Below are 23938 nucleotides of genomic sequence, written 5' to 3'. Positions count from 1 at the left end.
TCTGAGAAAAACGGCTTATCGAATGTAGGGGCAGGACTTGACTGGATGCTTGTCATTTGCTACTGCTGTGATTTCATGTTAGTGAAATGTTGATCCCACTCTCGTGCCAGTAAACATGTCATGAGAGAAAAGATGTCATTGCAAGGTGTTATTTTGATTAAAGATTATGTGAGTATGTGATTTTTTTTTAATGATGTGCATGGATAAATCATTTATAATAAATACTGCAATATTCCATGGTCTATTTTGATTTCATGGTGCCTTTAATGCTCCTTGCAAAACTACTCATGAATAACAGAGGGCAGCATTACACAACACACAGGCTTTGAGTTTGAGGTGCAGCTCATTGTCCAGTAGGCCTATAGCACATCTGTGTACTTCACCCATACAAGTTCTTCTGCCTTAATGTTTTTTCTGGCAGCAGTTGCCAGGCCAGCGGCAGCCATGATGCGGAAATGATAATGGACAGTGGTCAGAATGGTAGTAGCTGTCAGACTTCTTTAGAGAAATGTCTATCCCCTTCCTATTTCTTTTTCTTCCAACCACTAAGTTTGTGTTCTGCTAAAAGCATGAACGTTAGGCTGCGTCTGCTACGGGGTGTTATGGACTGTCTTGTTCATTCAGAATGTTCTCCAGGGAAAGATAAACCAACACCAGTGAAACCAGAGAGATGTTTTTTCATTGAGGCTTTATTCATCGAGACACCAGCAAACCGTGAAAAGTCTAATATACGTATTGAGAAAGTTAAAATTAATTTTTTTTTCAATTAATACTATTTAAAATTCAAAAATGCATCATGTTGTTCATGTATTTTGCTAACCATTCATTAAAGAGTATATAAGCACTAGAGAAGATAATGAATAAGAACTGGACAGAGAGAGAAAAGGAGAGAGATGTGTGAATGAGCGGTAGAGTCCGAGCGCCAGGGTGACGCAGGCGGCCGCAAGAGAGGGCTTATAAAATGTGAATCATCTTGCACCCTGTTTTTAGCCAAACCATGAAAATGTTGGAATGAAAGGGCACTTAATTTAGACTCCTCTTTTTTAACTTTCCTGTGGCTCGCAATTCATGCATGGCAGCAAGTAGACCGGATTTTGGGAGAGAAGGCAATGGGAACAGTTCGGCCAGGGGGCGGCACCTTACCCAGCACTCAACTCTGGAGCCTATTAGTGTGCCCACGAAGCTGCCATCTTCAATTTACTGCCACAGAAGAGGTGAGGACAGGAGAGGAGAGAAGTGGAGATGGTAGTTATGCTTGCGGACAAGTATCTGTTGAAACAGAAAACATAGTGTTGCTGCATTTGCTTACATGACTGAACTAATGTTTCCAAAAGGGACAGATAAAGAGTGTGAACTGAACTGAACTGAACTGAACTTGCTAGTGATTTTTTTTTACGTAATGCATCACATGAACATTTCCCTGCTTCACAAAGGCTTGCTCCATTCAACTTTATTGAACATTTGTGGGCTGTTGATTCACCAAACATTAAATCTTATTCCCTAAGCATTTGCAATCCAGTTTAACCAGGTATAGCTAGGGTAAACATCTGAACTAATAGATATGACCACACTTTCCCCATTTGATTCACAGTACTTCAGGACAATTGTTTTGTATTACAAGTTTTCCGAAATGGTATGTTTAAATTGAGTTGAGGGAGGCATTATCTCAAATCTCAAAATTGAATGCCTTTAAATTGTAATGCCTTTGCCAGTAGTGTCTTTAGATTTAGATATTGATATTTATTGATAGTTATATAGATATATCGCAATATAAAAATGGAACAATATGAATCAGTGATGTGAATGATATTTTTCGCAATATAGAGTAAGTTTTATCCAAGACTCAGCATACTGTTTTATAAAGTATAGTTCACCCAAATATCAAAATTCTGTCATCATGCACTCATTTGCCCCCGATGGTCATAATTACATATTCTGGTCCTTAAAAGCATCTTTCTCCATTGACAGCCATTCAGAATTCTGTGTATAAAATGATTTCTTATATATATATATATATGTATATATATATATATATATATATATATATATATATATATATATATGTATATATATATATATATATATATATATATATATATATATATATATATATATATATATAAAGTATTACAAATGTTATTCTATAACATTATTCTATTACAGTACATTAAATAAGAGGTTCTCAACCTTTTTGACTCCATGGCAATTCATTGGATTTGTTTTTATTATTTTTTTTATTACTCAGTTTCTACCTGATAAACATATTTTAGATCTTGGCAATGGAAAAAAAAGTATACTCCATATCAAATTGCCCATGTTAAGTTTTAAAATTGTATTAATTTCCATTACTTTTCCAGGTCTAGAAATAATTTATATTAATATAATACAGGTTTTCCAAGATCATGGGAATCGTAAAAAAAAAAAAAAAAAAAAAAAAATTGAAAAAAAGTTTTAAAAAAAGTTGAATTGGTAAATTAAAATAAGAAATATCTTGATTTTTAGTTGTTTTAGCTTATCTTGTGGCCCCTTAGCGGAAGTTTTCTGATGACCCATAGCTTTAGCACAAGTTCTACTCCAATGCCACATCCTTCATTCATGACTATTAGGTCTGACCAATCACTGTTTGACACTTGGAGTATATAAGTACTGACCTCTCTGTTTTAGATTCACACTTGATGACGCTGACGTTTCTCTCCATCCTCCCCACCACCACCAGGTTGGTCCCTGTCCATCCGTCGGGGGGACACTCCCCGAAGAAAAGGTACAAATGCTGTCATTGGAGTGGTACCTTTTCAAAAGTGTACAAAAGTGTACCTTTTGAAAAGGTACCACCCCAGTGACAGCATTTGTACCTTTTTTCATGAGAGAGTAGGCTCCGCCCCCGCCTTCACCTTCAGGCAGGACCAGCCGAATCTGCATCCCCCAGGATTTGGACTACAGGACAGGGCCGGGCCTACGGGACAGGGCCTACGCCAAAGAACTTTTCTAAACAACTGGACATGAATCAGTGTAGCTTGCTACCATCTGTTAACAGCAACCACTGTTTTAGATGTTTCACCACTGTCTGATCCTCTTGAAAGTATGAAATTATATGAAAGTATGAAACTTATATTTTTCCGTTTGCTGCCTTTGACGTCAGAGCTCAGGATAGTCACTAGTGAAGGGTTTGTAATTAGCCATTTGCTATTGTCATGACATAATTTTCCTGCTGCTCCAGAGTGAGTCACAAAGCATTTATGACTTGAGTGATTGCCTCAAAAACATACTTTTTTTGGTATGAGAAAGTGTTTTGCTTTATATGTAAATGTAGAGTCTCTCCAGTCTTATTTTTGATAGCTGAAGATAGTTTTTTGTCAGTGGTACTACACTGCATCTAGCACTGGTGTGAGTGCTTCCTATATTTCATTCACTTCTCGCTCTTTCCAAGGGTAAACTTGTTGACAAATTAAGACGTGTCATTTCAATTTAAGGCATGCTGCATTACTGTAGCGATCTTTCCTTGCACACATAGGAATACGCATACGCATACTCTCAGTGTATAATAAGCACTGTAAAAGTGTGGTTTGCATTTCCCCATGTGCAATCGTGGAGAAGCCACATGAAAAGGCCTTGGTATTAAAGGACAAGTCTTGGTTGGGAGGGATTCTGTCATGCAACAAGAGTGTGTTTTTCACTTTTTTCCCTCCGTTTTGGAGAAATTCATCCTCCCCATTAGACAGGGTAACCGCACATGAGTTCTGCTTAAATGGCCCTCGCCACCAGATTGCTAAAGGGAAGAGTATGGTGCTTTAGATTGTCCGACACTTTCATTAAGGCTTAATTAGACATGACACATCTTTTTGATTATAGGAGAAACATCTGTTTACATGTGTGTATGTTCACAGGCTTGTAATCAGTTATTTAAGCCAAATGAATGATGAATGTCATGTAAAGGAATAATTTGCCCAAAAATGTCAATTTCATTGTGCCTTTTGAAAACCGTATGGCACTAGAGGAGGTATTTATAGCATGATGTCCAAGTTGCTCTTTTCCATTTAATTAAAGTAAATGTGACCACGGGTGTCTTTGTTGACATCTACTGTATGATTCCATGAAGAACCTTTAACCTTTCCATTGCACAACATTGTTCTTTATAGTGGGAAAAAAGGTTCTTTAGGTTATTAAAACGCTGTGAAAACCCCATTTTGGGTCCTTTGGTGAAGTGAAGGCAAGATGTTTGGTGAATAATGATTTACCTTGGCCTGTTTTCTCACACAAAGCTATATACTATATGGCTTCAGAAGATTTGGAATATAATGACCAAATTCTAAGGTCTACTTTTGTGATGTCTTATTTGGTCTCAACCAGCTTTCAAAGAAAGTATGAGGGTGAGTAATTGATATAATTTTCATCTTTGGGTAAATAACTTTAATGACAATGCCACGCTTGTTATTGTTTTAATAGCAATTTCATTTGATCTGAAAAAGACTTTTTTTAAAGTTGCTTTGGATTAAAACATAAGTTAAATGACACATTAGCCATTTTTCCTATTGACAACTATTGTTTATCCACTGATAGCTTCATTTAGCTATCCATCCATCCATCCATCTGGCCAGACATTCATCACCTGATGTCTGTCTTTCTTCAGACAAGACAGAAGTGCATGAAGACCAGAAGAGACCATTATTACAGAGAATCCCAGAATAGACATCTTTTTATTATAACCTGTCCAGTGCTAGTGGTGAAGAAAAATTACAGGGAGTTCCTCTAACACATAAAAAAGGTTGCTGCGCTGAAACCAGGAACCTCAATAAAGGTTGCATTAGAAAATCTTTAGTTTCCACTCTCCCCAAATTTTGAGAGATCACTTCATTTCTGCCCTCTTTTTCATGTGCTTTGTTTTATGTTGAGTTGCAGCAGACTGTTTTTGTGGCTTCTCTCTCAAGCCTGTGGAAAGAAAATACGCTCACTTGTGGCTTATTGGGATGCCACTCCTGAGCCTAACATCTGCTTAGAGGAAGATGTTGAAAGAGAGAGGGGTAAGGCATAAAAAAACCTGCTAATCTTGTGCTCAAATTTTCAGATTCATGTCATGTGTTGAGTTGAAAGACAAAAATAGCCTTTCTGGCTTTGGTGAATACAGATCACTGGGCCTTTAGATCTTTAGATTCCTTCATGATTCATTTGATGTTTTTGTGACAGACAAGTGCACATCAAAGATGAGTGGCTAGAAAATGTGTCCATAAACAGTGATTCGCACCAGATTTCTGATTGCACATTTAGTCACATCCTTAAACGCACATCTGTCACAACGAATAATGGACAACAGATGGAAGAAGGCCTATGAAACAAAAAACGAAAACATTATGATACCAAGTTTTATAGTTACCTGACCATCTTCCTAGTTTACATATCCAAAAAAACATTCCAAGAAATTAAATGGGCAACACTTCCATCATTACAGGTAACGATGCAGGAAGTAATGCAGTAGCAATTAGTAGTACAACATTAACACTTAACGCTTCTGATATTAAATTATATGGAAACAAGATGAACTAATCAGTAAGTAATAGCAAAGACTTTATATATACAAAAACAGTGCACTCGTGTTACTACGAATAGGAGAGAGTGCAGCACGCAATATGGCCTGCCTTCTAAATAAAAGAGCCAATTGCCAATTGGTAAAGTCATCGTGTCACTGCAGCTGCCTTTAGAAGCTCCGATTGCTATTTGAAGCAGTGTTCTGATACGCCAAAGCAGAGATGGTCTTATTATTAGGAGATTGGAGGGTCCGTGGCTCCACCATCGGAGAAAGCCTAATGGCTAACTTGGATCACATGTGCCTTGATAACCAATCATATTACAGCCTTGACGGTTTACGGATACAATAGAAATGAATGAGAAGTGCTGTAAACGGAATCATACCTGTTGCGCAATTGTCCATGACATCTCTTATAAAACCGCTTTTTGGTGTAAACTCTAAAAATAGATCAATCCAAAACGAATGGGAGGGAGGGAGGAGCCATGGTGGAGAAGCTCTCAACAACACCATGGGGATGGACAATGGAGACGGAGCCGAAGATGGTGGAGCCCTGGGCGGAGACAGCAAGCAGATGAAACTGGGCGACACCGCTGGTCCTGGTGGGCACGACGGAACCGCACCGACGAAACGAGGTTGTTGAGTTGAGGTGGAGCTGGAGCAACTAAGGGAGGGATGGAGCCAGATGGACCCGTAGTGGTGGAGATATGGAGCACAGTGGATGATTCGCAAGTCGTCTGACCGTCCGACCGAGGTGATGCCAGAGGGTCGAGGGAGCCCGGTGGAGCCGTAAGGCCTATGGTCCCAGGTGGAGCCAAAAAAGGGAGGGACCAAGGCGGAGGAGTCTGGATTACTCGAGCTCCTCGAGAACTCTCATGATGATGGACGATGCTGCCGGCTCACACACCTGGTCAGACACCTTGCAAGGCTGAGGCTCTGGGGCGATGGCTTTCCCCACACTATTCATAGGTGTGGGCTCATGCATCGTGGCAGGCTTCGGGACGTTAGAAAGCGCAGAATGTGCATGCTAGTTGACAGTCAGATGTAGTTCTTTCGGTGTGTTAAAGTGCAGCTATTTTACACAGGCGACGCGAGGTGACAACACAGTCGGCTTTCATCAGCGCTAGTTCTTTGGGGTCGGTTTGGTGGGTCCCTACCCTAAGACTCGACCGGACAAATAACTGAACAAAACAGGGAGTATATATACACAGGCTAAATTAGTTAATTCAAGTGCCCCTATTATGCTATTTTAAAGTTTCCTAATGTTGTTTTGGAGACTCCTACAACAGGTTTACATGCATCAAAGGTCAAAAAACTGTTTAATTTCCTCATATATATATATAAATAATATATTATTTTAAAGTAAAAAAAAAAATTTCACTCACTTTAAAACAATGGTATTTGTACGGAAGCATAATGTCACAAGTGGTTGCAGGCAGACAGATGAAGCATGAGAGTGGGAGTCATTACGTCCTCATTGAAGTCTATCAGCCAGTCCGTACTCACTTTCCGTACTCACTGTTCCCTCATCCACTAATGTTGCGGGCTCACACCTCTAGTCAGACTTACGATGGAGCTCCACTTCCGGGACAAGGGTCAGCTGACTCAGCTCTGTCCACTTCTCCTCGACCTCTGGCTGACACGACGGGCGGTAACTCTCCGTCTACGGGGGGGCTCACACGAATTCTCTGCGGTCGTTGTGGTGATTCCTGCTCTGGGTCTGGCTATGTCCTGGACCAGCTATCCTCTCCAGACACCGGATGATGGCTCCTCTCCAGTTCAGTCCAGTGGTGTCTGGGAGGTCAACAGGATGATGGTAATTTTCCAGATCCAGAACAGTGACTTCAGGGTCTCGTCGTCGTAGGGGCTGGTAATGGCAAGACGAAAAAAACATTCAGAAAAGCTTCAAAAAATTGTGGCTCTCCTGAGTCGCAACAGCAAATCGCACTGCGTAATTCATTTTTAGGTCTGGTCTTCTGTCACAAGTGGTTGCAGGCAGACAGATAAAGACAGAAGAATAAAGTTCCAACACAAGTTTTAATAACAAATATCCAAAAGGTAAACAGAAGGTGGCAACACACATAATCGGTACAACTTAAATAGTGACTCAAACAAAATGATTAATAGAACACAGCTGAACCAAACAAACTCATAATGACAGGGACCATGGTAACAAAGCAGTGGCTGGAAAATCAAACAAAGGAACACATGAGAATGAATGAAAACAAACTAAAAGTCCATGATAACTAAGGCAAAATGAACATAACTGTGACACATAGTTACCTATTAATGACGGACCATTATTCAAAAGTGTTACCATGAAATTTCACATTTGCTCCACAGACAGCGTCATGGGACACCACACATACTTTATTCATTACTCCACCATGTTTGTGGCCATAAACCAGTACAAAGGACTGCAGAACTATGTTCTGATCGACTGCAAAGTAGAAACTTCCCACTAATATCGGCGTGTGGGGAAAACGAGCAGTCTGGCGGTGACGCTGGGCATTGTGGGCCACTCCCTACATGCTGCTAATTGGTGTAATCACTGCAGTAATGAAGTATGGCGGTTTCTCCAAGTGTGATTACAGGTCGTCAGCTCGCAGAGGAAATGAGGGGTTGGGGAGCTGTGGAATTCTCTGTTATATGGGTGTTGGTGCTCGTTTACGGGATGTACGCATGAGGCGTGTGCTGTTGTTTTGACGTTGTCGTCTGACGGCTGGCTGGTGTCAGGCTTTTGCCAAGGAAGTAAACAACTCACCCTGTATACAGCACCCTTTGATATACACGAACTTCCTTATTGACCCTTATCAGGATTTGGAAATTCTTCACTTCTGACAGGACAATGTGCCGAGAGTGTGTGCTTGTGTAGTCCGACAGTTTTCTACAACACAGCATTTGATGTGATGTATGCTGTTGATCAAAGTATGTGTGTCAACTATTTCCCAAAAAGATAACATTTATGACAAAGCTGTAACCATTGAACCATTATAAATTCACAATATTCAGCTTTACAAAGACCACTTCTTTATAGATATAGTTCATGTACATACTACATACTCTGTACTTATAACAGTAATTACAATAACTGGGTAATAAATTGGTACTAACCCTAAATCTAACCTTGACCCATGTAGTCACCTTATATTACCCAGTACTTTCTTAGGTAAGTACACTGTAAGTACACGTAAGTGCAGGTACAGTAAAATAAAGTGCAACCTAAAAGTTCTTTTTAGAACCTTTTGAAGAATGCTGGTAACTAAACCGTTTTGGTTACCATTGACAAAAAACAAATCCTGTAACATTTCTCAAAATATCTTATTTTCTGTTCTACAGAAGAAAGAAAGTAATACTGGTTTGAAATGAAATCAGGGTAAGCAAATTGTTTTCATTGGAATTTTCAATTTTGGGTGAACTATTCCTTAAACCTTCACATCTTTTGCCCCAGTCTTGAATATTTGGTTTCATGCGTCTCCATATGGTTTCCTGACAGTGCACAAATCACTCTGAATTCATTCACAATGCTATTTCTACCAGTTTAGAAGCAATGGTCGTTCTTTCCATGAAATCAGTTTTCATTTTTTCTTTTACTTTCCTATAATATGGTGTCTTCAGCAAAGTTTATTTTCTCTGCCTCTCCCAGGGAATCCTGAATCACGTTTGGTGTAATAATGATAAACTTATTCTACAGACCCGAACACAAACAGACATTTAGGACAGCTCACTGTCAATGTTTTTACATGTATATAATGAATGAAAAAGGACATTCATCATCAAAGTCCAGAGAGAGAGATATTTCTGGAGAATAACTTTCCCTCATCTGAAAAGTTGGAAAAGGGGTCTTTTTTTCCTTAGGTTGTTTAACATGGTTAACCTGTCCTCAGGAGAAACTGATCGTCCTACCCTCCCCGCCAACCACTTTTCAGCCTATCCTGAGAAAACAGAATATAGAGCGATAAAAGATGAGCAAAAATTTGATTTATAGTCACACAAGCTGTTACGATGGAAAGGCCTGATCAACTCGAGCATTACATTTTTTTTAACAAAAAGTCCTCCTTTGTTTATCTCTGTAAAGTTTGTAATACCATGAATCGATTCTGTATACACATCACACAAACATGTATCTCTGTATGTTTATTATAAGTTAGGAATAGATTCTCAAAGAAATATATTTTCTCTGATCTCCTACAGTGACACATTTCCAACAGTCAATATTGACCTGTACGGTAATTATAACCCTCTGAACACTGCCGACCCAACAGCCTTACTGTCAACAGCTAGTGTTCGGTGTTTTCATTTAGATTACATGATCAAAAGAGAGTTCATTTTGCCATAAATATTTATCTCTACTTATAGCAAAAGGCTGACCATTTTTAAAGCAATGATTTGTTGTGTTCTTCTCTGAGTGTTTATAAAGCACAGTTCTTTTGATTCATTTAACTGCAAAGAACTGACTTGTCCCAGTCTTCCCTCTGCGTGTCTGGCTGTCGCAGACTTGTATTGAAACTGTGTAGTTCTCTGCCTTGTCAATCAATGGGTAAAAAGCAGTTAAATCTCTCTGTTAGCCATACATGTAATTATAGCTTGCCAAAATGTTACTAAATATGCCCTCGCTGGCTTTCTGGTTTTGTTTTTTCCTCCCCTTTCGCCTTTTGAAGGAGTTCTAATTGGTGGAGACAGTGTGTCAGGATTAGAGGCTGGGAGTTTTAAACCCCAACACCCCCCGAAACCACACACACCCCCTCCTGTTCCCTGCTCGGAGCTGTACTACAGGGCTGTGTGCTCGCTGTGGCCGGCCTCTCAGCACCTCTCCTTCTGATTCTGCTCTGCACCTCCAAACCTACTTCTCCACAAAGGCCACAGTCAATACATCGCTACATATGACTCAACGGGCATTTCAGGGCATTGTCGTTTATTTTCAGGTTCGACAGTCATTGATTTACTCAGGCCCTGGGACAAGCACATACCTTGATAAAGCAGTGACGATTAACATAACCAAAGCTTAAAATGCACACAATCAAATGGTGGGATGCAGGACTGGGGAAGGCCAACACAATCTCTTGGCAATTTTACGTTTGGCAAATTTGTGACTAGTTTGTACAATCTGCTAACACCCCAGTTATGTTTATATAAGGTTAGGGGTAGACCATGTTTTTTTCTAAAAATCATACGTATATGAATTAATACAAAATCGCCACATCATAAAACCGTATGTTTTCCTGTGAGATGGTGTTGGGCAGGCCTTGTAGGTTCTGTGACAGGTGTATGAGAGCAATCAATCAGCCTCTTTCATCACCTTCTCCTTCTGGACTTGTCGCCTCATTTGGGGTGCGAGGAAGTTATTCTGCCTTCGCGTACACAGAGCTGCTGCTGTCCATCCAACTCTGAGTGAGCCAAGTCAGAAAATCACAGAATCCTTGAGGTGTCTAGTCTACAGTGACTTACTTTCTATGACAAAGCCTGCTGGGACTTGCTGATTAATTAGGCTAAAAGGAGAAGAAATGAACGGAATGAATGGAAAAATGGCACAGTCGGGGCGGCACCAAAAATCAAAAGTGTATTATGGGTGTTAAAGTTTTTGGCAAAAGGGAACACCAATATTTAGTTTTTCTTTTCACATTTCGACTGCATAAACAGCCAAGTTTTCATAAAAGCCCATCTTGCCAGCAGGTGAATTACCCCTTAAAGGGATTCTCCACTTTTTTTTGGAAATAGGCTCATTTCACAACTCCCCCAAAGTTAAACAGTTGAGTTTTACCCTTTCCGAATCCATTCAGCCGAACTCCGGGTCTGGCTGTACCACTTTTAGCATAGCTTAGCATAGATCATTGAATCGGACAGGACCATTAGCATCTCTCTCAAAAAAATGACCAAAGAGTTTCGATATTTTTCCTATTTAAAACTTGACTCTTCTGTAGTTACATTGTGTACTAAGACTGACAGAAAATGTAAAGTTGCGATTTTCTAGGCTGATATGGCTAAGACCTATACTCTCATTCCTGCGTAATAATCAAGAAACTTTGCTGCCGTACCATGAGTCCAGCAGGCGTAATGATATGACGCAGCGCCTGAAAATAGTCCCAGCTCGGTAACTTCCAACGTGACCGGGACTAAGTTTGTCTAACCTATTAGACCTATTTTCAGGCGCTGCGTCATATCATTACGCCTGCTGCACCCATATACGGCAGCAAAGTTTCTTGATTATTACGCAGGAATGAGAGTATAGTTCCTAGCCATATCAGCCTAGAAAATCGCAACTTTACATTTTCCGTCGGTCTTAGTACACGATGTAACTACAGAAGAGTCAAGTTTTTAAATAGGAAAAATATCGAAACTCTTTGGTAATTTTTTTGAGAGAGATGCTAATGGTCCTGTCCGATTCAATGATCTATGCTAAGCTATGCTAAAAGTGGTACCGCCAGACCCGGAGATCGGCTGAATGGATTCGAAAACGGTAAAACTCAACTGTTTAACTCTGGGGGAGTTGTAAAATGAGCCTATTTCCAAAAAAGTGGAGTATCCCTTTAAGAGTCCCCCCCCCCAAAAAAAAAAAAATAAGCAAACAAACAGTGACTGGCAAAACATCATCTATAACATTTACTATATATGTTGGTTTACTGTATATCCTGTATATTTATATATGTTTAAATTGTATATATTGTTGCAAAAAAATCCTCCTTATACACAAATGATTTTGAATGGTCATCAATGGAGAGAGATATATTTTGTATACTTGACCCCTTACAAAAAAAGTGTACGCTTTGTATTCTTGCATAGATGTCTTGCAAAAGTATTCAAGTTTGCCAGCTTTTCAGAGTCATTTTATGAGTTATAACTTTGAACAGAAAAGCTTGGTAAGTGATTCTATTACACCAGTCCCATGCTAATATGTGTAATGTTTATGGTTATACTTTCAGTGCAGTGTGACAGTTTTATATTTTAAACATCTTCTCATTGTTCTGTAGGCTATATGCCCCATAGATTCCCACTGTAAAAATGTCATTGTATTTTTCCTTTGTTTCAAAAACTGAGGGATGCATTCTAGCCACAGATGCTGTCAACAGAGCTAACATTACATTGAAGTCATAATATTCCTGTAAAATCACATTTAAATAATGTTATATTATCAAAGCATCAGAAAAAGAAAATAACTGACTCTGCAGACTCGTGAAGTGTCGCTTCAGGCGAACTCTGTGGCCTTTTTGACGAATGGCACTGCAGATTACTCTCCATTAGAAGGCAAATTCACTCACTGACTGTTTGTTTAGGTCCATTTTAAATTAAATTCAATGAAACAATATGAACAATCAGCAAAATCTCTGGGAGCCAGCTAAAGTAATTATGTGCTCAACACAATAAACACATGAACAATGAATGAGTATGTTTGGAGTCTCGGAGTGTAAATATCACTCCCCTCGCGCCCGTTGCTCTGCTGGACAGACCCCCTGATGGGATACTGGAGCCGTCTGTATTTTTGAGGTGTACATGGAGTTTCCCATATTAATATCATTCGTTATAGTTTAGAGTGAGCGCTTGCTGAAGCTTTTAAATATTGTCTTTTATGCTGTTTGTGATGATTATCCCCCCATCAGACAATCAGCTCTTCCATAATCAAAGTGAATATTCATAAAGCTTTACACACATATAGAAACTAGTCATAATTTAATACAATTATGCAGTGATCAACCTGTCTTGGTACTGGCTAGAAATAATTGATTCCAGGTTCACAAACACTGTACCTCTCCATGACAAATTACCCTCACGTGTACACTAGACTGTCTGTCACACACACTAAAATACCTTTAAAATTATATCCGTACTATGCTAACATTGCCTCATAACTATTTCTGATTCAGAGTTGTTAGGAAATGAGGGTAAAACTGGTTTCCATTGTGTTTGTGTATGTTTTTTTCTTCTTCTTTTGTTTTTTTCAAAGAAGTGTTGCAATTCAGAGTTCAGTGGACCAGAGGCTGTGCGGCTATCAGAAAGGAAGGGCTACGAGAGGCCAGTCCAGCCACAGAGCTGATTACACTGCTTGCTTGCTCGTGCTCTCGCTCACTCATTATTTCTCTCTGCCCTCTTCCCTTTATTCTACTGGTTAAACATTTACAGACAGCCTGTCAATAAATGTTCAAGCTGTTTGATAATGTGAACTTGTAGAGGTGATGCAGACCTGTCTATTGAGAGAACTACTGCAATGAGACTGAAACTGCATGTGTCGAGATTCAACAGCAGTTTCTTATCCAGTTTCCAAAATGTCGTCACACCTGCCAATGATGAGTGAATTGAGAAAATGTACAGTACCTGAAAATCCCTTATTGGCCATGAAATTATATTTTGTGCAATAAAAAAAAAATTAAGAGTGGCTTTTCGAAGATATTAGAGTTGTTCAAGAAAATACTACTAACTGCTTTTCTTCTTAATTTTACATTTACCCAGCTAACAAAAATATGTTCTAACAACCTTGCTAACGTTCCCATTAAGCTATGAAAACGTTATTTCTGAATGTTCCAAATGTACCGTTTTAAAAAAGTTTTTTTTTTTCTATGGCTAAGAAGCCCTTGTTAGCGACTCTGGTGGCCGTTAAGTGAACTGCAGCCAGCAACTTACTTCTCGTGCTCACATTTGTGCATGTGACGTACAAGAGACGTGATTCAATGTCCCAAAGTTATTTTTCGTAAAAAGAAGTTGGAAATACCTTTGCAGCAATATGGGCCTTCTGTTAACAAACATCCCAACGCCGTCCCCGCTGCTGATCAGAAGAGATGGTGCATTCAAGTCCTTTTGGGAAGTTTGTATTTACGAGTTGAAGTCGTAGGCTATATTCCCAGGTGCGTATATCAAGTGCGTTCAAGTCACTTTCGACGGAGCAAGATGGTGGTGTACCTTCTCTTATTTAACTACACAAAAATACAGCAAGGTTTTTAAACTCTACTTCTCGAAAATGAAAAACAAAGAATGTGCATCAGTTTTGCTCTTTTGTTTTTAATTAATTTATGAAGCCCCTGTAAACTTTATTGTTACATTATATTGTTATATTACAATGAAATTATATTTTATATTAAATATAAAAATCAGTGCAGACTTTAATAGAAAACCTAGGAAGTCAGGGAAGGTCTCAATTTTAATTACTAGCTGTTTACACATTGTCAATAAAAAAGTGATTAATACATGAAAAGTCTTACATATAGGCCTAGCCCCTTTAAGGGAACATTTCACTTGATCATTTTTGCAAACATTATGGGAATGTAACTTTTACGTTCTCTGAACGTTCTGAAACAAGTAACATTTAAAAAAAATGTTAGACGAACATCCAACTAAAATGTTCCAGAATTTTTTTAATATAAATGATGTTTTTGTGCTAACGGTTTGAGAACATTGTTAAATAACTTTACTGGAAGAATGTTTGTTCATTACTTTAAGGCCACATTTAAACATAGCCAGGTATTTAGAGAAACGAATATTCCCCCCCCTCCATTTTCAATAATAACATTGTGCACACAACATCGTTTTCAAAGAATTTGTCATTAACATCAACCCACATAAATAAGCCGTCGAGCTCCATCATAACTATGCCAAACCTATGGGCGGCAGTGTAGGGAGAAGGATAAAGCCATGCAAGCCAATCAGAATCGCATAATGTGACGTTTTAGAACCTAAAACCCCGTTTCTCCCAGTTGACACGGCAACACATAATGTTATCAGAAATCTCCACTGTGGCTGGAGTTTTTAAAAATAATCATTTTCTGTGATAAAAGTGGGGTTTTCGTGTAAATGAGAGGCCAAACCGCAGGGAAATATCTGCGTCTTCCCTTCGTGTAAACGGGGCCTAAAAGAACCTTGCTGGAATGTTAGCCAAAGTTCTGAGAACGTTCCCTGTTAGGTAATGTCACAATTATGTTCCGTCTACTCTGCACCATGTTCTCGTTAGTTCCTGATTAGTTAATATTCCTCCACCTGTGTCTAGTTAGTTCCCTGTGTATTTATACTCCCTGGTCTGTTCAGTCCTTTGTCGGTTCTCGTTAATGTTAGTTGTGGTTGTGTCTATCTTGCCTGAGTTTGTTTCCGTAAAGACTATATTTACTAGTGTTGGACAGATCGAGGCTTCGTGGAACACTGAAACAGTTTGAAGCAAATGTGCCGTATCGTGTCGAGGCTTAGAAACAATCCGACACCCGTCTCCACGGTGACCCTTAGTAGTCAGAACAGTGTAAATGCAACAAAAACCTGGGCCAAACATGCATAAAAACACAGTTTGAAATTTTTTTTAAAGTAAAATCTTTGTTTTGTTTGTTCTATGAATGGCTCAGCTAAACAGGCCAACAAGAGACTACTACCATTATTCATTTTAATTATACTAATGTCTAATTAAAACGTCTACAAATGTATAAAACTGATCAGAGATCAGGTAAAACCCACAGACACTTGTTCACTGGTTCTCAGTGACTCCTCATGAATCCTTTGTTGACAGAGATCATCGCCCCCAGCGATGAAAGATTGAAATTTCGAAGTGTTTTGAAACAGTTATGAAATAATAAAGCCTCGTTTACTGAAATCACGTGACTCTGGCAGTTTGATACACACTCCGAAACATTGATTCAGAAAAAAAGATTCGAAGTAAAGGTTTCGAAGCTTCATGAAGCAGTGTTTTGAAATTGCCATCACTAAGATTTACCCTCATCTTCGTCTTGTGCCTTCAACTATGACCAGAACGTTAGAGGAAGAACCGACCTTTCAAAAATTCCTTCTTCTCCCTGAAAACCGTAAGTGGCTTGGGTACCTGGCCTGGGGGCTCTGGAACGGAAGCATCACCCTCACAGCCAGCGAGCCCGAGGCGCCCACGGAGATCATAGAGGAACCAGAGCCGAAGAACATCAAGGCCCCAGAGTCGACGCAGGCAGGTCAGTCCACCTCAGAGGCATGAGCGGACCTGGACCTTATAGACCTGTGGTCCGCGGATCCAATTCCCTTCCAAGTCCCCACCCTCGAGTCTTCATCTTCCTCGCCGGTCCCGTCCGGAAAACCTGTATCCCTGCCTGACCTCCTAGTCCCGTCTCCATCGCACCTCCCCTTCACCCTCACTCGCTCCAGCTTCCCCCCGGTCATCCAAAGCCCCCGTCACCGCCTCAGTCCCGCAAGCCCACAGCTCAGCCCCAAGCTTCCAGGCCTGCAATGTCGCCCCGATCCGTCAGCCTCTGTGTTACGCCGGTTCCCCCGCCACTCACCATGGTTCCGCCTCCGCTGATCGGTCCCAGGGGTCCGTCCGCCCCCTCTGTCTGGACTCCTCCCTGGTTCCTCCCACCTTCAGCTCCACCATGGTTGGTAACTCCACCGACTCATCCTCTTCACCATCCGTCGCCAGCTCCACGCCCTCCACCTAAGCCTCCATCTCATCACTACCCCCTGAACTGTTCTTGCCATCTTCGTCTTGTGCCTTCAACTACGACCAGAGCATTACAGCTGGGTAATGGTTTGGTCCAAACAAATCTTTGTAATTCATTTTGAAATTTGCTAGCAATTTCTTAGTGAAAATTGTTCCTACACAAATTCCTTTTTTCAGTTTATGATAATGGAAGTGCTTTTTTTGTGACATATTGTTTTGGTTAAAACCTATCACAAAAAGACAACTTTTTTTGTTGCTTACATCTTGTTTTGATGATTTTTAGGTGGGGAAAAACTTTAGGTAGCTCATGTAAATCTAAAATAAGTAGGTTGAGGTTAAAGCGAGGTAAACTTTAGTAAATGGATTGTTGCTCTTTGATTTAAATCAGTCAGGTAACTTATATGAGCAAGATTCAGATTATAATTTATAATCCTTCTTATAGTTGATTCAAATCATATATTACAGTGCAGTTTATTTAATAAAGTTACCAGCCAATTGGCACATAAGCAAGATAATTTTCTCACTAAAGCCATTTTTTTACTCACACTTGGCTTTTAGCTTGCTACTCCTCTATGCCATTCCAGTCATTAGTTTTGTTATTTTTAAATGGTGTGAGAAACCATTTTGGATTGTTACAGATGGGTTAATAATATGCCCCGTGCCAGCAGCACACCAGCAGCCACAGCTGGGTTGGATCGAGGCTGTTTCTTTCCTACACAGCTGTGCACTGAACTGACCAGGGCGCCCATCACATTTGCCCTTTAAAAACCACAGTGGACCAAATCTCTCTCTCTCTCTGTGTCTTGCATACCCACTTGACAAACATACAGTTTTTCTGCCAGTCTAGTGCGGCCTTGCAACTCCTCTCTAAAAATACTATTAGCAACAAAATACAAGGATTATATAAAAGCATGAGTATAAATGTATAAATATAAAGTGCATAATGAATGTATTGATATTTGCCGTTTCAGAGTTGCAGTTTCCTCAGGGAGTGGCGAACCAGAGCAGCCGGGACACTCTTTAAAGTGGTGCGCTGGGATGTGGGAATGTGCGCTTTTGGGCCGGAGTGCTGAGCGATGCAAGTGATTCTGGCTCTCGCTCGTATAACATCACTGATCAGTCCCACTCAGGCTATACCTTTAATTTCCAGAACTTTCCACATGCATTCATAGACTGCAATATTACTGAGTTCATCCACAAAATGAACTTATCCTTTTAAGTTTCAGGTTATTTCTGTTAATCTCTTCTCTCAGCCTTTTCCCGTCTCCTTCAATCGCTTGTTCAATCTTCCCTTTATGTTATTTTATAATGCTTTTGATTTTTTTTTTTCTTCCCCTTCTTTACTCCTCTCTAAAGTATAATTTGTCCAGGAAGGGTGTTTCTGTGAAGATAAAAGATATGTTGACTGAAACATAGGAGACAATACTATTAGTCATTATTATAGATTCAGATTAAATTGCTATTCCGGTGAATTCTGTTGATTCTACAGACGTATTAAACCTTAGCGTGATTGAACCCCCGCTGTTGACGTTTGAAATCTACGAAGATCACAGAGCGATGTTTTGGTTTCAGTGCATCTGCACACTGGTCACTGATTGCGCTCGCCTGTTTTAAATCGCTAGCGATGACAAATTGTGTCTGAGGTGGGACTGTTAGCACACGCTAGCACAAGAGTACCAATGAGTTCCAGCGGCTGCATGGGAGTTGCCATTATTACTTCCTTCAGATTTTAATCTTTTTGTGAACATGAAGTTTGTTCAATGAGTCCCCTCCACTTTCCTTCCTATTGTGCATTCGACTTTCAATTGTGAGTCTGCAAAGAACACCCCCACCCAGATCTATATGCGGAAATAAAAGTTTGATCATTTATAGATATCCAAAAATATAAGTGGATTTTTCCACTCCTTTTAGTCCGATAGAACAATTAATATTACATCTTGGCTTGTTCATTAGATTGGCTGTTTTTAATTCAATCTATTTCTTTTAATTACAGCATGGTCTTCTTTATTTGCACAATGATTTTTGTCTTTCCTTGTATTAATTTAAAGGGATAATTCACCCCAAAAAGAAAATGTTATCATAATTTACTCACCCTCATGTCCTTACAAAAACTTTCTTCTGCGGACTACAAATAAGAGAACTTTTAAAAATGTTGTCCGTACAACGAAAGTCAATGTGACCCAATGTTGTTTTGGACACCATTGATATTCATCATTATTGACAAAAACAGAAACATTCTTAAAAATTCATACTGTTAAACAATTTGTGTTCTCTAATGCTTACTAAGGCTGAAATTATTTAATAAAACAAATACAGTAAAAAAGTTAATATTATGAAATATTACAATTCAAAATAACCTTGTTTTATTCTGATATTTTAAAATGTAATTTATTCCTGTGATGGCAAAGTTGAATTTTCAGCATTATTACTCTCTTCAGTGTCACATGATCCTTCAGAAATCATTCTAATATGCTGATTTGATGCTCAAGAAACATTTCTTATTATTATCAATGTTGTGCTGCTTAATATTTTTGTGGAAACTGTTTTTTTTTTTTTATTCTTTGCTGAATAGAAAGTTAGACAGTAATCTTTTATTTTTATTTTTATATAAAAGTATTTGAATAGTAGTGATCCTTCTTTTTTGTTCCACAGAAGAAAGTAAGTCATTTCAAATATAATTGCAGGGCATGCTAACTGATTATTGCTAAACAACATAATAAAGAAATAACAATAAAAATGTGCGCAAATATTAGCTGGCTGTAAATATCCTGACCGTCCCCATCTCTATCACTCATCTAATTTTGTGTTTGTGTAAATCCTCTCTTTGTCACTTTCTCACCTTTCAAATTTTGCCTCAGACAAATTCCTATGGGAAAATTTACTGTAAGGCACAGGATATATACACAAACCATGAGGACAGAAAATGTGTCATGAATCAAGTTGTGGTGTTTCTTGGAAAACCCTGAATGATATAAGCTCTCTCTGAGAGCAACAAACAGTCAGTCTGCTTTAAGGTGTATGTGTGTACACTGATGTGTGAGTGTGCATTCATTGCAGTGTGGTATTTTTGTCCATTATAGCGCTAAGTGAGCATGTCTGTGGTAAGACAGTGTTTACCTGTGGTCAGATTAGCTATACTGCAGGCCTGTGGGTCTCCCTCTGTATATAGCTGAGACAGGGAATGTGAGGGGACCTGAAGACAGACAGGGAAGAGGATAAAATTAGCAAAAAAAGGACCACTATGTTGCTGTGCTGATCATAAACAGCTTTTAACAGTCCAGGCGGAGATGCGGCTGTGATAATGAACTGATTCATCGTCACAGCATGTGCTAATGGCTTACTAAAGAGGGCCACTGAGACAGAGTTGTGGAATGACAGTCTTTTAAAGAATGATGAAAGGATGTTGCAGTAATCCTCTGGTGTCCACTAAATCATTAAACTGAGGTAGATTTAACCACAAACTGACTATATCCTGTAGCAGTAGGCTGAGGGCCATTGCTAATGGGGTGAAAGGTGGGAATGATTCTAGGGGCCCACAGATCCAAGTATGCCACAATATTTCCAGCAGGATCCTTTAGGATAACAAATTACTCAACTTTTTATTTCCTACTTGCTCACACTGTCCCTTCTGACCAATATCTTATATTGAATATTAGGACAAAGTATGACTTTTAGATGTTTATATATTTTGCTTAATTTACATAAAATCACATACAGTATTACACTTATAAAATTACAAACACTGATTTGAGCTTTTTGCATTCCCGATGTGTTACATTGATTAAAGGGATAGTTAACCAAAAAATTAAAATTCACGCAACAGCGTCTGCTCTCGTGTCAACACAACACGCATATGCCACGTGGTGCTTTCATGAACGGGCGTTGGAGATTCATATTTTGTTAATAAAGATGTAAATTGCATTTACACAAACACAAACAAAGCACTCGCCGTTGGTTCATAAAATTGAGGTTAAACCACATGGATCAACCACATTGAGGAGTCACATGGATTACTTTAATGATGTCTTTATTACCTCTCAGATTTCATTATAAAGCAGCACTCAGTAGCTTCAGGATTTCTTCGCTGTATTCTCGCTTTTTGCTCGCAGGTTTCTCTCTAGAGCTCCCCCCACAGCTTCGGAATAGATATTTGACAACACTGTTGTAAAAACTCGTTGGTGATTCTCAGACACCAGAGGCTAGTAGATCAACGACATCAAAGCAGATGGGACATTCTTTAAAACGTCTTCTTCATTCGGGTTCGGACAGCGTGAGGGAGCGCAATAATGACAGCATTTTAGCAGATTTCTTTTGGCCGTAAAGCAATTGTTTACATCACGCGAGACTTCCTGACGCGGCGGCCGGCGGCCCGCCGGCTCAAAGTTGCAAGTGCGTATTTTCCGCTCACGGGCACCAGGGGGGTGCGAAACGACCACCATTCAACCCGAAATAAGTTATTTAACCATTCCAATGACTCCTAAGCTGTTCAGTTAAGGTAAAAAAAAGTTACTTAGTTCACCTTTAAAAAGATCTTCATTTGTGTTCTGAAGGTGAACAAAAGTCTTACAGGTTTTGGAGTGAGTAATTAATGACAGAATTTTCATTTTTGGGTGAACTAACCCTTTAATAAAGTGTGTCCTGGCATCCCAATAATTCACTAAAAGTGTAAATCTTTCAGGTCTCAAGGTGAGTGATTTGAAATGAACAGTCCTTCAATCTACCCTACAGTATGTGTTTGTGGCTCTCAATATGATGACACTGCAGAGAAAGAAATTACAGAAATTTACAAAAACCCAGACAACTTCCAGCAAATTTAGATTTGCTCTGCAAGTAGTCTGGCAAAGAGCTCATTCAAGCCCATTTCTAATCCGTCGAAATCGCGGCATCAATCAGAAATGTTGAGGCGGGCTCTACACGATGACGATCGCTCTGATTGGTTTTAGGTCTATCCAATTGCGCCCAGAGGCATTTGAGTGACGTCCGTTGGTGAAGCGCACCAACTAACTTTTAAATGCATTATTATATTCAAATTGCAAACACATGAGGACAGTCTCCATGAAAGACCACTGGCAGATGAACGTGCTACTACATTTCTCTCCGAAACGGTAGGAAATTAAATTAGATTTAAAGGGTTACTTCAGGATTTAGCATTAAGCTTTGTATTAGTAGAAAACCTGTAGTATTTTCGAATTACCATGCTTTCCCCCCTCATATCCCCCTGAGAGGAGAGATTTATGTATTTTTTGTCTGGAAAAAATCCTCCGATGACGCAAAAATCGTCATTTTGCGTCATCGGAGGATTTTCTGTCCAGAGGCTAAAGACTACAGCCAGTAGATGGCGTTGTTCCGCATGTTTTCAACCCGCCCATACAGGGTGGGATCTCACAGAATGTACACAGTATCAGCCGTCTTTCTTTGGAAGCTAAGCTAGCATGCTCTTGTTCTGTGGAGAAAGCTGAATAATAGGATAAAGCTGAGTAAGTAGGGGTTACCATCTTCCTTTTCCCGGACTTGTCCGGCGGGCGAGACTGTTAAAAATGTCCGGGATTCGGCTTTTGCGTTCTGCGGTCGCCATTCATTGTTTACATGCACACCTCTCGTTTCAATCTAACTGAATTAATTCCGATCAGTGAATCTGACTGTAGTGTTTACATGAACGCTAAACAAGTGATCGGTTGATGTGCGTTTTACCATTGCTAAGAAAATTCCCGCTCCTCCGTGAGAGATGCGAGACCCGGCGCGTCTCAGTAATGAAGCCACCGGCCTCGCGCCGTTCTCCCGCGGCCGTCAGCCTCGTCCTGCTCGCCACAGTAAACATGATGAATGGCGACTGTAGAACGCAAAAGCCGAATCCCGGACATTTTGGGTCTCTAAATCCCTGGCAAACTCATCACTTACTTAGGCTAGCCTTGTTGTTTTCAACTGTGCTCTCTAACCGGTAGGCGTGGCCTCCTAAGGCAGCGAAGCAAGTGCATTCTGGGAGTTGTTGTCTTTCATCCACATAAGCCAAAAATACATTTTCTGGCTTTTCTCAGTCTAGAAAGCTCCAAATTCAAAAATTTCTCCACATTTCTTCTACTTAAATGACCTATTTTAAATACACATTCATCTTCCCAGAGGTGAAGTATCCCTTTAATAGAGGATTTTAACTGTGACAAGATGATTGACAGGGCAGTTTACGTGACAGGATGCACGTGACACGACAGATCCGTCCGATAAAGATTACGAAGTAGTATGTCCCAAAGCTTGCCTACTTTTTTGCTACACATTCAAAAGTAAATACCTTTTCTTCACAAAAAGAGTACATATTTTTATGGCGTAGTGTAACTTAGGACGCAGCATATGGCTTTACACGATGACGATCGCTCTGATTGGTTTTAGGTCAATCCAATTGCGCCCAGAGGCATTTGAGCGTCCGTTGGTGACGCCCCTTTGGAAATGAGTTATTAATGAAGCTTTGCCAGACCATAACTCAGTTACTACTGAGAATGGTCTGGTTTTTAACCAGGCTACACTATTTGTGTAAACTAAATAAAACAGTGGGAGGTGTTCAGATATGGAGAAAATAATTAAAATGAAAAAAACTTAAATAAGAGGAAATCGTGAGAAACATGTAGTTTTATAATACTGTAATATTGATAGAATCTGAAAATTGCTCAAGCAGGATTTGAACTCATATAAGCATATAAGTGCCATGTGCACGTGCACCGTCCACCAGACCACATCTCTGTCTAAACTTGCCTTAAAAAAGGTTAGGGGCCTAAAGAAATATACAGTCAGCAGTCAGGAGGCCCAGACATCCTAGCTACCGTTCCAGATGGGCTACATCTACAGTACTAACGGTTTCCTTCCAGGCCTGGGCCGTGGATTGACCGAGACACAAACAGATCGACCGGGAGAGAGAGAGACTACTGTAGGATAGATGACAGTAGGATGCTATCCCTCCCTTCATCCATGTCAGCCTGCTGCTGCTGAAGCGTATAGTGTGTGCACTTGCGCACACTTTCCGCTAGCTTGTCCCCATCTCCGAGCAA

The sequence above is a fragment of the Scardinius erythrophthalmus genome, assembly GCF_964197995.2.
Source record: "Scardinius erythrophthalmus genome assembly, chromosome: 6".
Lineage (NCBI taxonomy): Eukaryota > Metazoa > Chordata > Actinopteri > Cypriniformes > Leuciscidae > Scardinius > Scardinius erythrophthalmus.
The sequence above is the reverse complement of the archived record's forward strand: the minus strand, read 5'-3'. Positions refer to the sequence as shown.